Genomic DNA, 16,917 nt, shown 5'->3' with positions numbered 1-16,917 from the left:
CGAGATGTTGTGAAACCTTGTGCTAGCACACAGCCTAGTCTACTCGAGTGACACCAAGGGGGCCGCCGAGGACACCGCCATTCCTGAACGTTGACGCAAAATCTGATGTTTGTGATATTTACGTCATCACCTTTCCACCTTCTTCTGGCCTAAAATTTCTTCCAACATCAGTATTCGAACTGGATGCATGGTGTCCTTTGGTAACCTGGGCTTCGAAGGCGAGTTACGGCTGCGTCAAATTGACAAGTTCTTAGTTGAAAAGTGCAGCAGGTCACATATTGTAAAATCAAGCACAGAGCCATTAAAACGTCTATCAGTTCTCAGTACTCAGTGCTTGATTGTGCAATATGAGGCGTGTTACGCCCTTCGACGATATTTTCTGATTTGAAAATGACTGCAATCACAATCGAAACCGGTCATGTTATTTCAGCAACTCGATTCTTGACAAAGTTTACAATAAAAATGTTGTCTAGGAAATTCCACGGGACTTCTCTGTCGGAAAGGCTGAATTTGCTCCAAACGCAACGATCCTTTTCGTTGCGTATGTGTTAGAGTTGTGTCGTGTGCTGATTTGTAGAGTGTAGGCGAATGTAATGGATCCGTGTATCGTGTCATGCTATTTTTGTGCTGATGATGAGAGAAGAGGGAGAAAGAAACCCGGTGCGTCCATCTAGAATTTCTACTGACAAACTGCACGAATGGATGCCGCCGTTATTAATGTCCCAATCAGATAGACTTCTTTCATAAGTATGGGAAGGTCTGTAATTAATCCATGCTATTGGTACAAAGACGTGATAAGAACGTTACGACACCACGCTCCTCCCGTCGCAGTAAAAATTTCAGCCATCATCGTGATTCGAGTCGAGCGCCACCGCGCACAATTGCGTTACCTATCTCGGCTATTGATCACGAAGATGTAATGGAGATGACGACACTTGTTCACTCAGAATGTTGAAACAAATAGTTTGGTTTATGTTAATGGCTGTCTGAATGCGTGGGTACAAGTCGAGGTATACAAAACTTCCCCAAAACAGCACAGAGCTCCGGCCTGAGCTTCGTCCTTAATATATTGCACTCAGTCTTGCATATTTGAGAAGAGGTGACATTGCGACTTTTCGGACCACATAACAAAGCAACAGGCAGGTACTGCACAGTTTCTGTGTTCCTTAGTCGTCTGACGTTGAGCAGTTTTGTATGCCTTGTGGACTATGGTCGTTTGCGAAGCATCTGACTCCGAATGTTTATTGCATGTAGTTACCTACGATAATGTTTGGCTCGTCCAGGACCTGTCTGAGGACGATCTAAAAGGCCAAACGCTAGTTGAATACGAACTGTGAAATATATATTACTGTGGAACATCAGTGTTATTTATTTTAGTTTTTGGGACTATTTGTTGATGAAATTATATATATATATATAAAATTTAATTAACAATTAAATTATATATATATATATATATATATATATATATATATATATTAATATTCAACAAATAGTCCCAAAAACTAAAATAGTTTTTGGGACTATTTGTTGATGAAATTATATATATATATATATATATATATATATATATATATATATATATATAAAATTTAATTAACAATTTTATATATATATATATATATTCAACAAATAGTCCCAAAAACTAAAATGTTATAAACGAGAGTTGGTTTTTGTTCACTTTAAAGAGAATAGTTAACTGAAATTTATGGAGGATATTAGCTAACAAGTGACTTCATTCATGCGTAACGGTATCGGGAATTTCGGTAATCACTGAAGTGGAGATCGTTGCAATTCGATAAATACTTCATGGCGTCCCGCGTGACCGCTACAGTCGCAGGTTCGAATCATGCCTCGGGCATGGATGTGTGTCATGTCCCTAGGGTAGTTACGTTTAAGTAGTTCTAAGTTCTAGGGGACTGATGACCTCAGATGTTAAGTCCTATAGTGCTCAGAGCCATTTGAACCATTTGAACTATGGCGTCCTGGAAGTAAGATTTGCTCTTGAGTCGTGTCATGAAGCAGGTGTTGTCCATCGCGTGCGTCACATAAAGATTATTCTTTTGTTGCAGAATATGCGGCATTTACGCGACAGCTGTATGCGAGTCGTGACTGGTCACAGTAAGATGAAAAATGATCGAAACAGCAAACGGTCGTGAGATCATTGCCACGTTTTCAACGTTATGCGGTAACAAGGTGCAATAACTGTCCCGGGAAACCCGCAGTAAAATACCGTGTCGTGTTTTCCAACGGGGATTTACTGTCTCGCGATAATTCCCGACCGCAACACGAGGATGAGAAACGATTTGGCCACGACTCTTCTTACACTTTGACCTGTTTCCAACCGAGAGTAACCTGTGTCCATATCTAAGTTTAGCTCTTACTTGATAGCTCTCCCATAATGACCAAGTAAAAGTAACACACATTGCGGCTTAAAGTAAAATTATTAAGTTTTGAAAATATTATAGAGTAATAGTGGGTTCGAAACATTAGAGCAAATGCTGAAAACTGTGTAATTTAGACCGACTCGCCTGTTCAGTAACTCCAGATTTCCAGAGGTGCTATCTCAGTAACAGAAGATGCAACGTAGCGACAAGTACTTTTCTATCTCTTATTCAGTCACGTTCATATTCTGGTTAATTTGGAAGAATTGCGTTAAGTTCCTATGGGACCAAACTGCTGAAGTCATCGGTCACTAGTCTTGCACATTACTTAATCTAACTTAAACGAACTTATGCTAAGGACAACACACAAACCCATGCCCGAGGGAGGAATCGAACCTCCGACGGCGGGAGCAGCACGAACCGTGCCAAGGCGCCCTAGACCGTGCGGCTACGCCGAACAGCTCCGTTTATATAAAGTGAAAAATACATGCTGAAAGCAGTAATGATGATAGCTGTAATTATTAATAATAGATATACTGTCACACATCTTATATATTATTGATTAATGAGGTAAATTACTACTTTCACTCCTGTATCATTTTTCTCTTCTAGCCGCTCCAATCATAACTATAAAACTAATGTCTTGTGCAGGCTGTGAAGTGGTGGGCTGCTGTGCCATGAACGCAAGAGGTATGTGAACGTAACAAATAATACCACTTCATGATGCGACATAGCACTTCTCTTTTACACTGAAGCGCCAAAGAAGATGGTATAGGCCTGCGTAATCAAATAGAGAGAGAATAAAACAGGCAGAATACAGTGCTGTGGTCAGCAACGCTTATATAAGAAAACAACGGTCTGGCGCAGTTGTTAGGTCGGTTACTGCTGTTGCAATGGAACGTTATCAAGATTTTAGTGAGTTTGAACGTCGTGTTACAGTCGGAGCACGAGCGATAGGACACAGCATCTCCGAGGCAGGGATGAAGTGAGGATTTTCGCGTACGACCATTTCACGAGTGTATTGTGAATATCAGGAATCCGGTAAAACATCAAATCTCCGATCGCTGCGGCCGGAAAAAGGCGACGACTGAAGAGAACCGTTCAGCGGGACACAATATTAAACAATCACCAAATATCAGCGTGCGAACCATTTCACGAAACATCATCGATATGGGCTTTCGGAGCTAAAGACTCACTCCAGTATCGTTGATGACTGCAGGACACAAAGAGTTAAGCTTCTGCTGGTTCCATCAACACCGACATTGGGCTGTTGATGACTGGAAACATGTTGCTTGTTCGGACGAGTCTCGCTTCAAATTGTATCGAGCGGATGGACGTGTACGGGTATGGAGACAACCTCATAAACCCATGAACTCTGCATGTCAGCAGGGGACTGTCAAAGCAGGTGGAGGCTGTGTAATGGTGTGGGGCGCGTGCAGTTGGAGTGATATGGGACCCCTGATACGTCTAGAAACGATTCTGACATGTGACAAGTACGTAAGCATCCTGCCTGATCACCTGTATTCAGTTATGTCCACTATGCATACCGACGAACGTGGGCAATTCCAGCAGGATAATGCGACACCCCACACGTCCAGAATTGATACCGAGTGACTCCAGGAACTACTTACGCTGGCCATCGCACTCCCCAGACATGAACATTATTGCCTTGCAACGTGCTGTTCGGAAGAGTTCTCCATCCCGTCGTACTCTTATGGATTTATGGACAGCTTAAGCCAGAGATAAATTCTGCCGAAATTTTTACAAAGGTACAGACGGTGTTTAGAAAGGATGGATTGCATGCAACCGGTGGTGGAGTGTTCGTCGCTGTTAGTAGTAGTTTATCCTGTAGTGAAGTAGAAGTGGATAGATCCTGTGAATTATTATGGGTGGAGGTTACACTCAACAACCGAACTAGGTTAATAATTGGCTCCTTTTACCGACCTCCCGACTTAGCAGCATTAGTGGCAGAACAACTGAGAGAAAATTTGGAATACATTTCACATAAATTTTCTCAGCATGTTATAGTCTTAGGTGGAGATTTCAATTTACCAGATATAGACTGGGACACTCAGATGTTTAGGACGGGTGGTAGGGACAGAGCATCGAGTGACATTATACTGAGTGCACTATCCGAAAATTACCTCGAGCAATTAAACAGAGAACCGACTCGAGGTGATAACATCTTGGACCTACTGATAACAAACAGACCCAAACTTTTCGACTCTGTATATACAGAACAGGGAATCAGTGATCATAAGACCGTTGCAGCATCCCTGAATATGGAAGTTAATAGGAATACAAAAAAAGGGAGGAAGGTTTACCTGTTTAGCAAGAGTAATAGAAGGCAGATTTCAGACTACCTAACAAATCAAAACGAAAATTTCTGTTCCGACACTGACAATGTTGAGTGTTTATGGAAAAAGTTCAAGGCAATCGTAAAATGCGTTTTAGACAGGTACGTGCCGAGTAAAACTGTGAGGGACAGGAAAAACCCACCGTGGTACAACAACAAAGTTAGGAAACTACTGCGAAAGCAAAGAGAGCTCCACTCCAAGTTTAAACGCAGCCAAAACCTCTCAGACAAACAGAAGCTAAACGATGTCAAAGTTAGCGTAAGGAGGGCTATGCGTGAAGCGTTCAGTGAATTCGAAAGTAAAATTCTATGTACCGACTTGACAGAAAATCCTAGGAAGTTCTGGTCTTACGTTAAATCAGTAAGTGGCTCGAAACAGTATATCCAGACACTACGGGATGATGATGGCATTGAAACAGAGGATGACACGCGTAAAGCTGAAATACTAAACACCTTTTTCCAAAGCTGTTTCACAGAGGAAGACCGCACTGCAGATCCTTCTCTAAATCCTCGCACAAACGAAAAAATGGCTGACATCGAAATAAGTGTCCAAGGAATAGAAAAACAACTGGAATCACTCATTAGAGGAAAGTCCACTGGACCTGACGGGATACCAATTCGATTCTACACAGAGTACGCGAAAGAACTTGCCCCCCTTCTAACAGCCGTGTACCGCAAGTCTCTAGAGGAACGGAAGGTTCCAAATGATTGGAAAAGAGCACAGATTGTCCCAGTCTTCAAGAAGGGTCGTCGAGCAGATGCGCAAAACTATAGACCTATATCTCTGACGTCGATATGTTGTAGAATTTTAGAACATGTTTTTTGCTCGAGTATCATGTCGTTTTTGGAAACCCAGAATCTACTATGTAGGAATCAACATGGATTCCGGAAACAGCGATCGTGTGAGACCCAACTCGCTTTATTTGTTCATGAGACCCAGAAAATATTAGATACAGGCTCCCAGGTAGATGCTATTTTTCTTGACTTCCGGAAGGCGTTCGATACAGTTCCGCACTGTCGCCTGATAAACAAAGTAAGAGCCTACGGAATATCAGACCAGCTGTGTGGCTGGATTGAAGAGTTTTTAGCAAACAGAACACAGCATGTTGTTATCAATGGAGAGACGTCTACAGACGTTAAAGTAGCCTCTGGCGTGCCACAGGGGAGTGTTATGGGACCATTGCTTTTCACAATATATATAAATGACCTAGTAGATAGTGTCGGAAGTTCCATGCGGCTTTTCGCGGATGATGCTGTAGTATACAGAGAAGTTGCAGCATTAGAAAATTGTAGTGAAATGCAGGAAGATCTGCAGCGGATAGGCACTTGGTGCAGGGAGTGGCAACTGACCCTTAACATAGACAAATGAAATGTATTGCGAATACATAGACAGAAGGATCCTTTATTGTATGATTATATGATAGCGGAACAAACACTGGTAGCAGTTACTTCTGTAAAATATCTGAGAGTATGCGTGCGGAACGATTTGAAGTGGAATGATCATATAAAATTAATTGCCAGGTTGAGATTCGTTGGGAGAGTGCTTAGAAAATGTAGTGCATCAACAAAGGAGGTGGCTTACAAAACACTCGTTCGACCTATACTTGAGTATTGCTCATCAGTGTGGGATCCGTACCAGATCGGTTTGACGGAGGAGATAGAGAAGATCCAAAGAAGAGCGGCGCGTTTCGTCACAGGGTTATTTGGTAACCGTGATAGCGTTATGGAGATGTTTAATAAACTCAAGTGGCAGACTCTGCAAGAGAGGCGCTCTGCATCGTGGTGTAGCTTGCTCGCCAGGTTTCGAGAGGGTGCGTTTCTGGATGAGGTATCGAATATATTGCTTCCCCCTACTTATACCTCCCGAGGAGATCACGAATGTAAAATTTGAGAGATTAGAGCGCGCACGGAGGCTTTCAGACAGTTGTTCTTCCCGCGAACCATACGCGACTGGAACAGGAAAGGGAGGTAATGACAGTGGCACGTGGGGTGCCCTCCGCCACACACCGTTGGGTGGCTTGCGGAGTGTAGATGTAGATGTAGATTCATGGTGTCAGTTCCCTCCAGCGCTACTTCACACATTAGTCGAGTTCTTGCCAAGACGTTTTGCGGCACTGCTCCGTGCTCCCGCGAGCCCTACACGATATTAGGCAGGTGTACCGGTTTCTTTGCCTCTTCAGTGTATTATGTAAATTGAAGGTGGAGGGGAGAGAAGTGATAGAGGATGGAACGAACTATTGATTTCAGCTGGGTCGGTCCCCCTTTTTTTCGCGGAATCAGTGAAAAATGTGTGCTGGATTGGGTTCTAAACCAGGATCTTCGTCTTACTAGGCAGTTCGTTAGCCACTGCGCGACCCGGTCACAGTAGCCGTCGGAATTGCGTGAACTGTCACGCCATGCTACCCAGCGATCCATATTCCCACCGTGTCCTTCATGCTTGCTACGTTGAGATTCCCTCAGGAGGCCGACCATAATTGTGTATCCGCATCAAGCTGATGGTTCCATTACCCAACGAGACGAATGCGTGGTGTTTGTTTTTCTTTCGGACATGCCCACATTCATATAATCTTTCCTTTTAGTTTCATGATTTTGTGTAGAATTTTCGTCTATATTTTTCGCTGCAAGATCCATTATAATCTATTAGGCGTTCTCTTGAGCAGTTTTACCTCTATCGGAGTCTGGTTTTCAGTTGTCTTGAAATAAGTGAAAAGCTGGAGATACTAACGCTACTTGCCTTCTCCTGCTAAGCTGGACAGATGCAAAGAGACACGTTCTTATTTTTGTAATAAATATGTGGTAAAAATAATGGTGAGTCTGAAAATACGTTGACATGGACCCATTTAACAGTTTTGTATTTATGTTTAGAAAGGACAAAGAAACAGACTGCACCCAACAAAGTGAGGAACAGATTTCTTCCGCCAGCCTCAGTAGTAGTAGTAGTGGAAAAAAGTTGTTTGGAAGCCTCCACGCTGCCTTAAATGAGAAAGAAAATAGAGTTCCTTTACGGAAGGGAGCAGCGGCGCATAGCAAGCCTGGGCTAGGACGAGAGTTTGCCTTTACGGAGCGCCAGCAGAAGTAACAGTGGAGTCTCCAGCTGGCAGATTCCTTTCTTACCCACAGGGAATCTGTTTCACTGGTTACTACTGACATGGTGTAACACTGTCCAAGCATGTAGCTGAGGCTGAGAAAGTACTATATTTTGTTGAGAATCATTGAAACAGAGCATATGCCTGGCTAAAACTTTGTACGACCGTGTTCTGTATTAGGCTCGGTGGCAGTATTGAAGATCACAACTCCAAAAGCTTGAAGTCAAGGAGTATTTGGGACACTTTTTTTCTTAATTCAACTTCGTTAATGATTATTATACGTGAAAAATGACAAGTTTCACCGTCTTTCGAAGTTCATGTTAAAATTTAGGTACTATAAATGAGTGAGTATTCATTGTTTGGGTGAAGAGAATATCATGCGGAAAGGAACTATTCGGTTGTTTTCTATTGATATCATATTAGATATTAGTGTCTGTATGTTCGTCGCACAGCTAATGATTCATTGATTGCAATTTCTGTTCTGAGAAAATATATGGCAGACAAAATTATCACAAAATGTACTCGCAGAACTGCGAGTACGGTCCTACAGCATCTGTAGAAGTTACTGGAAACATGTGAAAATTTGAGCAGGGCTGGGACTAGAACCCAGATTTCCCGCTTGTCTCGAGCGATCGTCATAACAACTTCGGCTATCCGAACACTCTTCCAGGGTATATCCAAATCTCCAGATGGCCCAGTGTCTGCTTCCAAAAGTATCGCACAGTAACGTCATTCCCACACAGGAAGTGTATTCACTTTTCCCATCATGTTTCGTTGGTTTTGGCATGAAACACATTAGTGAACTGTCTCCATTTCACAGTGTGTATATAGGTCAGTGCAATGATCTATTGGTCAAACATTCATTGAGGCAATCGTAAATGTTTGATTATGCTGTGGCTATTAGTTGACTGAGTGGCATAATATCAAATTTAAAATCGCAAAACTAGCGACAGGATAGGGATTATTACCGGCAGTCGTTGTTTGTTTCGGAGGAAGCCAAAGAGCCTGCATATGAGTAGCGAAGCCCCTTCTTGTGGTTCCACAGCGGCTAAATCAACGTATCTGATGGAGGAGATACTGACCTCCCCCTGTGTGGACGAAATCACGACACCGAGATTCCGAAATTTAATAAGGACTGAGTTGTCATGGACCATAAGCAATCAATTATCACTATCTAAAGCGGCTGACAAACCACCAACGTTGTTGTAGACGTCGTACCTACGAAGCATGTTCTGGTACATATTGCGCATCCTACCCGCTCTCTTCAGTTTCTAGTGCAGCGTTCACAATTCGTGCCAGCGGAACTTCTTCTGTCTCTAAAGAAATCTCGTATATTAAACTTTGCACACAATCGTACAAGACGTAATCCTTAGGAGTTAAATCCAGCGATCGCGGCGGCCATGCGGTTGGATCACCTCGGCCTATCCTGTAATGCCGCTCATGGACGTTTCGATTGCTCGTCACGAACGAGCCGCTATGATTATCGTTATTATTGTTGCCCCTTTTCAAAGAAACTTGATTCGTTGTAGCGGCACAAGTGTTCGCGGAATATTTGAAACAAATAAGGAAATAACTACGGTCGAATTCAATACGGGCGGACGTCTAGACTACCGTCTCTTAGCCAACTGGTCTAATGGCGCTGCTAGACAGCTGCCGCTCTCGTATGTTATTGAGCAGCCTTGATAGGTGACACACTGGGCGTATGCTTCTAATGTTAAGTGAATTGGCACAACGGTAGTGAGAAACTTCAACGGTGAACCGAACGAGTGCATCACCAGTTGAAGTGGCGTACCATAGCGGATACTGGGGAACACAGATCTATGTCCGAAAAAGTAAATGACATCGGGAAAACCATTAGGCAGAAGTTACGACGTGTAGTAAAGACAGCACCAAACAGTATCACACTAGCAGACGCTTGCATCCGGATGGAGTTGCACATCCCCGTACGAATGAAATCTCGTGAAATAACTTGAGGAGCTTAAGACCCATTACACCCTGACTGAAGACACCAAATGCAAGAAAAACTTTTGGCTACATCTTATCACATAGCTTCACAATGCAATCTTGAAAAGGAAATATAAGGGGATTTCTATGACTTTTTAAAACATGTTGTTGTTGTTGTTGTTGCAGCCTTCAGTCCAGAGACTGGTTTGATGCAGCTCTCCATGCTACTCTATCCTGTGCAAGCTTCTTCATCACCCCGTACCGACTGGAGCCCACATCCTTCTTAATCTGTTTAGTGTATTCATTTCTTGGGCTCTCTCTACAATTTTTACCCTCCATGCTGCCCTCCAATACTAAATTGCTGATCACTTGATGCCTCAGAATATGCCCCACGAACCGATCCCTTCTTCTAGTCAAGGTGTGCCACAAATTTCTCTTTTCCCCAATTCTGTTCAATACCTCATTAGTTATGTGATCTACCCATCTAATATTCAGCATTATTCTGTAGCACCACATTTCGAAAATTTATATTCTCTTTTTGTCCAAACTATTTATCGTCCGCGTTTCACTTCCATACCTGGCTACACTCCATACAAATACTTTGAGAAAAGGCTTCCTGACACTTAAATCTATACTCGACGTTAACAAATTTCTCTTCTTCAGAAACTCTTTCCTTGCCATTGCCAGTCTACATTTTATATCCTCTCTACTTCGACCATATCAGTTATTTTGCTCCCCATGCAGCAAAACTCATTTACTACTTTAAGTGTCTCATTTCCTAATCTAATTCCTCAGCATCACCCGACTTAATACGACTACATTCCATTATCCTCGTTTTGCTTTTGTTGATGTTCATCTTATATCATCTTTTCAAGAACTGTCCATTCCGTTCAACTACTTTTCCAAGTCCTTTGCTGTCTCTGACAGAATTACAATGTCATTAGCGAACCTCAAGGTTTTTATTTCTTCTCCATGGATTTTAATTCCTACTCTGAATTTTTCTTTTGTTTCGCTTTACTGCTTGCTCAATATACAGATTGAATAACATCGGGCATAGCCTATAACCCTGTCTCACTCCCTTCCCAACCACTGCTTCCATTTCGTGCCCCTCTACTCTTATAATTGCCATCTGGTTTCTGTACAAATTGTAAATAGCCTTTCGCTCCCTGTATTTTACCCCTGCCACCTTCAGAATTTGAAAGAGAGTATTCCAGTCAACATTGTCAAAAGGTTTCTCCAAGTCTACGAATGCTATAAACGTAGGTTTGCCTTTCCTTAATCTTTCTTCTAAGATAAGTCGTAGTGTCAGTATTGCCTCACGTGTTGCATCATTTCTACGGAATCAGAACTGATCTTCCCCAAGGTCGGCTTCTAGCAGTTTTTCGATTCGTCTGTAAAGAATTCGTGTTAATATTTTGCAGCCGTGGCTTATTAAACTTATAGTCCGGTAATTTTCACATCTGTCAACACCTGCTTTCTCTGTGATTGGAAATATTATACTCTTCTTGAAGTCTGAGGGTATATCGCCTGTCCCATATATCTTGCTTACCAGATGGTAGAGTTTTGTCAGGGCTGGCTCTCACAAGGCTATCAGTAGTTCTAATGGAATGTTGTGTACTCCCGGGGCCTTGTTTCGACTTAGGTCGACTTACGTCGACGTACTATTGTTTGAAAGCGTAATGTCAAATGCTGACTCAACATACGTGGGGAACTAAGTGAGCAATGTGATTATTGACTTTTTCGTTAATTTCGGATTCATTGTAGCGTCTAGAAAGAATGCCGACAAGAAAATGATAACATAGCCGAAGTAACTTAGTTTGGTGTTACATCACACAAAAGTAAATAAGAGAAGATAATGGAGGCACCACAGGCAGTAACGTGAAACTATTACATTTACAACTAACAATTGATTTTTAAATTTTTTAATCAAGAAGCTATTTTGAGGTTTTGTGGTAAAAACTTCGTAACTAGAATTGATTTGTTTCTTATAATTGTTTTCCGTTTTCTAATTTTTACATGTATTAGAAAGATAACGACGAAAGACACAAAGCCTAATGGATTGCGTACATGAACATTTATATGTCAGGAAACATAGAGGAAAATAATTTCTTATCCACAGCAACTGAAACCGATTACGAAGAACGTGAACGTATAGAGTTGAAAGAAGGGCTGAGGGAGAGGAAGAGGGCCCTTAAAGAAAAAAGTGGTGTAGTGGTTGACTATGGGACTCTCATTCAGGAGAGTGTAGTTTAAATCCCTTTTGGGCATCTATATTAATGTTTTCCTTCAGAAACTCGAAGTGAGCGGCGATGATAGTTCCCTAATAAACACCGCTGACCTTGTCCCTATACTTGGAGTTATACGCTGTGCTCCCAAATATTTCTAAGCAACAGGATGTTAAACTCTACGTCCTATCAATTTGTTGCTGAAACACTGATACTTTACTTTTTGTTTGCTACCGAGGATAAGTTTTAATTAATCAGTATTAGACAATGGAATGATTTTGTTAAATGTATTATAATATTCTTCCTATTAACACGCTTTTCTACGTTGCTCTCTCACTTCAACATCAGCATCTACACTTGTAGGTCCTACTCCTTTAACGACAGTAATACACACATTAGGGATTTTTTGCGCTATTCCATTTGCGTGTTGTGAGAGGGATAATTTATGGTCCTTGTACCTCTCTAACCGTCCCAAGATCCCCAAGCATCTTAGCTCCAAAGATTCTCATTTAAAATCTTGTGCCAGGAGGCCACAAACTAAATTCAGTTATCAAAGAGTCCAATGAGAATAGAACAGTTTTGCCAGGTTAGTTGGTTGTGACAGCTGAAAGGTTAGAAGGAAAGTTGGGTTGCCTAGCATCTATTGCAATCAGTTTCGATAGTAATATTGCTCCGCCACAGGCATCGTCATAATCTCTGTTGGCTTAAAGAAGTTGCATGTCTTCATAATGTGTCCATGACGTAATTCGGCCCACGGTATATGGGAGTAGCATACCCCTCGGTCTATCAGTATGACATTACCACCTGAAAATAATGGAGAAATCAGACGCTTGTAAGAAAACCAAGAAAAAAATTATTCAAGAATGTCACTGCGAGAAACTATCGAGTCAGTTTCTCTAATTCTTCTTTATCGTACCCAATGACTCTATTTCAACATTAATTCCTTTGAGTGTATTGAGTTTCAAGAGCTGCGTTATGAGCTTTGACTAATATTTGTCGCCTGTTCCTAAACAAATGCTTCGTGTTGCAGTTTCTACTCTCTTATCCGATGGAGACTGACGAATATCCCCTGTCATTTGGAAACGCGTCTGATAGGTCCTACCTCGAACAGAACCATGTGACACAGCTGGTCATTGTTTTAATTCACTATGGACAGAGTTGTTGTAGTGCCTTCAGCACAGCGATTCCGTTTCGCCAAGGGATGGGGAAAATTTGAATATCCTTTTTCAGGTACTTTGTTTTACACGCTGCGGAGACGCCGTAAATGGCGTCGTTTCTCGTCAGAAGGCCACTTTCAGTTCCTCCGATGTAAACAACCACTACCAATATCTACATACATCTCTTCAAGCCACTGTACGCTGCACTGCAGAGGGTAGCACGTACCTCTGTTAGTCTTTTCCATTCTTGTTCAGCTCGCAAACAGCGTGAATGAAAGTGCATTAGCCACCGATAAGCCTCAATTCAATTTCCCTCGACTTATCTTCGCCGTCCTTACACGAAAAGTACATTGGCGGCAGTATAATAGTTCTGCAACGGCCTCATATACCGATTCTCTAAATTTCTGCAGTAATCGTCATCCTTCCATGGATTACCGTTTGAGTTCACGAAGCATTTTCGTAGTATCTGTGTGCTGGTTGAACGTATTGGTAACGGATCTAGCGGCAAGTCTCTGAATTGCTTTGACGACTTCCTTTAATCCGATCTGGCGAGGATCACAGACACTCGATCAGCACTCAAGAATGGGTCACACTAGCATTTTATAAGCCGTCTCCTACATAGATGAGCTACACTTGCCCGAAATTCTCCCAATCAAACGACGTCGAGCAATCGCCTGACGTGCTCATTCCAAAAAAATGGTTCAAATGGCCCTGAGCACTATGGGACTTAACTTCTGAGGTCATCAGTCCCCTAGAACTTAGAACTACTTAAACTTAACTAACCTAAGGACATCACAGACATCCATGCCCGAGACAGGATTCTAACCTGCGACCGTAGCGGTCGCGCGGTTCCAGACTGTAGTGCCTAGAACCGCTCGGCCACCCCGGACGGCTGCTCATTCTATTTCACATCGCTTCGCAATGTTACGCTTAGATATTTAATGTACGTGACTGTGCGAAACAGCACACTACTAATTCTGTGTTCGAACACTGGGGGAATGTTTTTTTTTCATTTATCCTCATTAACATGATTATTTATACATTCAGAGCTACCTTCCATTTATCCCACCAGGTAGATATTCTATCTAGATGACCTTGTAACCACCTACAGTCACTCAATGATGACATCTTTCCGTACACCAAAGCGTCATGATCAAACAGCCGTAAATTGCTGCTGACACTGTCCGTCAGATCATTTATGTGTATGTATAATAATAGCGGGCCCATCACACTTCCCTGGGGCACTCCTGACGATACCCTTTCTCGCCGTCTAGGACAACGTACTGGTTTCTATTACTTAAAAAGACTTCGAGCCAGTCACAGATCTAGGAACGTATTCCGTATGCTCGGAACTTCGTCAACAGTCTCCAATGGCACACCGGGTGTAATGCTTTGAAACCTAGAAATGTAGAATCTGCCCTTGTTCTCCATACATGGTTTGTAGTAGGTCATGTGAGGTAAGCGAAAGCTCAGTACCGCACGAACAATGCTTTCTGAATGTGAATAGCTTTAGAGATACGAAAGTTGATAATGTGCCATAACGTCCACTGATAGCCAATTCACAAACACATGGTCATCTAAGATATGCCATCGACTCTATGGTTGCTTGACTAATAGAACACTGTGTTGAACGGCAGATGTTGAAGAGACATGAGAAGTAGGAGAATGGGCACACCGAGGAAACCTCTCTCGTGGCAAGTTGCTTTCTTCCTAGTAGCTTATTTCCTTCTAAGAGTTCATACAGCTCTCTTCAAAACTGTTATGCATATTACTTAGTAACGACTAAATGTTGCAATTCAGGTGACTGCATAGAAAATCAGCACGAGGTGACAAACCGTGAGGTACCTCCTAATATTGTGTCGGATCCGTTATTGCCCGGCATAGCGCAGCAATTCGACGTGGTATGGAGCCAACAAGTCGATGGAAGTCACTGCATAAATACTCAGCCCTGTTGCTTCTATAACTGTCCACAAATGCGAAATTGCTCGTGCAGGAATTGTCTTCTCGATTACATCCCATAAATGTTCGATTCATGTCGGACGATCTGGGTGGCAAAATCATTCGCCGAAACTGTTCAGAATTTTCTTCAAATCAGTCGCGAATAACTGCGTTCTGGTGAGATAGCACATTGCATTCCGTAATAATGGCATCGCTGTTTGGGAACATAAAATCCATGAATCGCTGCAAATGTCCTCCAAGTAGCCAGACGTCCCATTTACAATGGTCGGTTTAGTTGGACCAGAGGACACATCCGTTATCTGTAAACACAGCCCACACCATTGTGGAGTCACCACCAGCTCTCACAGTGTCTTGTTGCCAGCTAGGGTCCATGGCTTCGTGGGGTCTGTGCCCTACTCCAACCCTACCAGCAGCTCTTACCAACTGAAATTGGGAATCGGCTAGGCCACGGTTTTCCAGTCTAGGGTCCAACCGATATGGTCACGAGCCCAGAAAAAAGGCTGCAGACTATGTTGTGGTGTTAGCAAAGACACTTGCGTCCATCGTTTGCTGTTATAGCACACCAAATTTCACCGCCATGCCCTAACCAACACATCTCACATTGATTTCCGTGGTTACTCCAGGCATGTTTCGGTATTGGTTGTTCGTTAGCGCTGAGAACTCCACACAAACGCCACCGCTCTCGATCGTTAAGTGAAGGCCGTCATACACTACTTTGCGCTTGCTGAGAGGTAATACCTGCAATTTCATATTCTCGGCATACCCATCACACTGTGTATCTCGGAACAGTGAATTCCGAAATGAAATTTCCCATGCGTATAGCTCCAACTACTGTTCCGAGTTAAAAGTCTGTTGTTTCCCGTCATGCGACGATAATCTGGTTGGAAAATTTTTAACGCGAATCAAATGGTTCTGAGCACTATGGGACTTAACATCTGAGGTAATCAGTCCCCTAGAACTTAGAACTACTTAAACCTAACTAACCTAAGGACATCACACACATCGATGCCCGGGGCAGCATTCGAACCTGCTACCGTAGCAGCCGCGTGGTTCCCGACTGAAGATCTTAGAACCTCTCGGCCACCGCGGCTGGCAGTTTTCCTCCCCCACAACATGTTCTATGTGTTCCTTCCAATATACGTTGTTCGTAATTGTAGTTCCTAGGTATTTTGTTGAATTTACTGCCTTTATATTTGACTTATTTACCGTATAACCGCGTTTATGGGGGGTAGGACATCAAACGGGACGACTTGGAGCAGAAGAGGCATTACAGGACTCTATAATTTCCTCTGTCTATACTTTTACAGATAAATTCATAAAACTTTGTCAGCATGTCCAGGAAGGATTCAGAATTCACACTCATAGCAGTGGAAGTTCGAAAACATAACGAAGTAATTTTTTTACACGTGAAATTTCATCATTTTTTTCACTTACTAATGGCAGCATTTGTTGCTATAGGTACACTTTTCTTCATAAGTAAGAGAGATGGTTCGATGAATTTTGCATAGCATACAAACCATACTTAAAAGTGTGCGAAACTCTAGAATTTTCCAAATATATTAAAAACTGTGGTAAAAATTGAGGTAATTAACTACAAAATTTGTGTTTTTTCTAAACATGAAGTTTAAAATACAGCAGATGATTCGTTTTTTCATAAATTAAATAAATTCTAGAGTTTCATGTACCTGTAAGTATGATATGTTTGCTGTGCAAAATTCATCGAAGAATCTCTCTAACTTATGAAGAAAAGTTTACCTATAGCAACAAATGCAGCCATTAGTGAGTGAAAAAATGATGAAATTTCAC

The 16,917-nt window shown here is 42.2% G+C and overlaps 1 protein-coding gene across 1 annotated transcript in view; it reads right to left on the bottom strand.

Moving 5' to 3' along the window:
* LOC126482127 (clavesin-1-like) overlaps positions 1 to 16,917 on the bottom strand; it is a 171,381-nt gene that overhangs the window by 43,517 nt on the left and 110,947 nt on the right. The window lies entirely within an intron of this gene.

The sequence above is a fragment of the Schistocerca serialis genome, chromosome 5, assembly GCF_023864345.2.
Source record: "Schistocerca serialis cubense isolate TAMUIC-IGC-003099 chromosome 5, iqSchSeri2.2, whole genome shotgun sequence".
Lineage (NCBI taxonomy): Eukaryota > Metazoa > Arthropoda > Insecta > Orthoptera > Acrididae > Schistocerca > Schistocerca serialis.
Note: the sequence above shows the minus strand (reverse complement) of the source record. Positions and strands in the feature narration are given on the sequence as shown.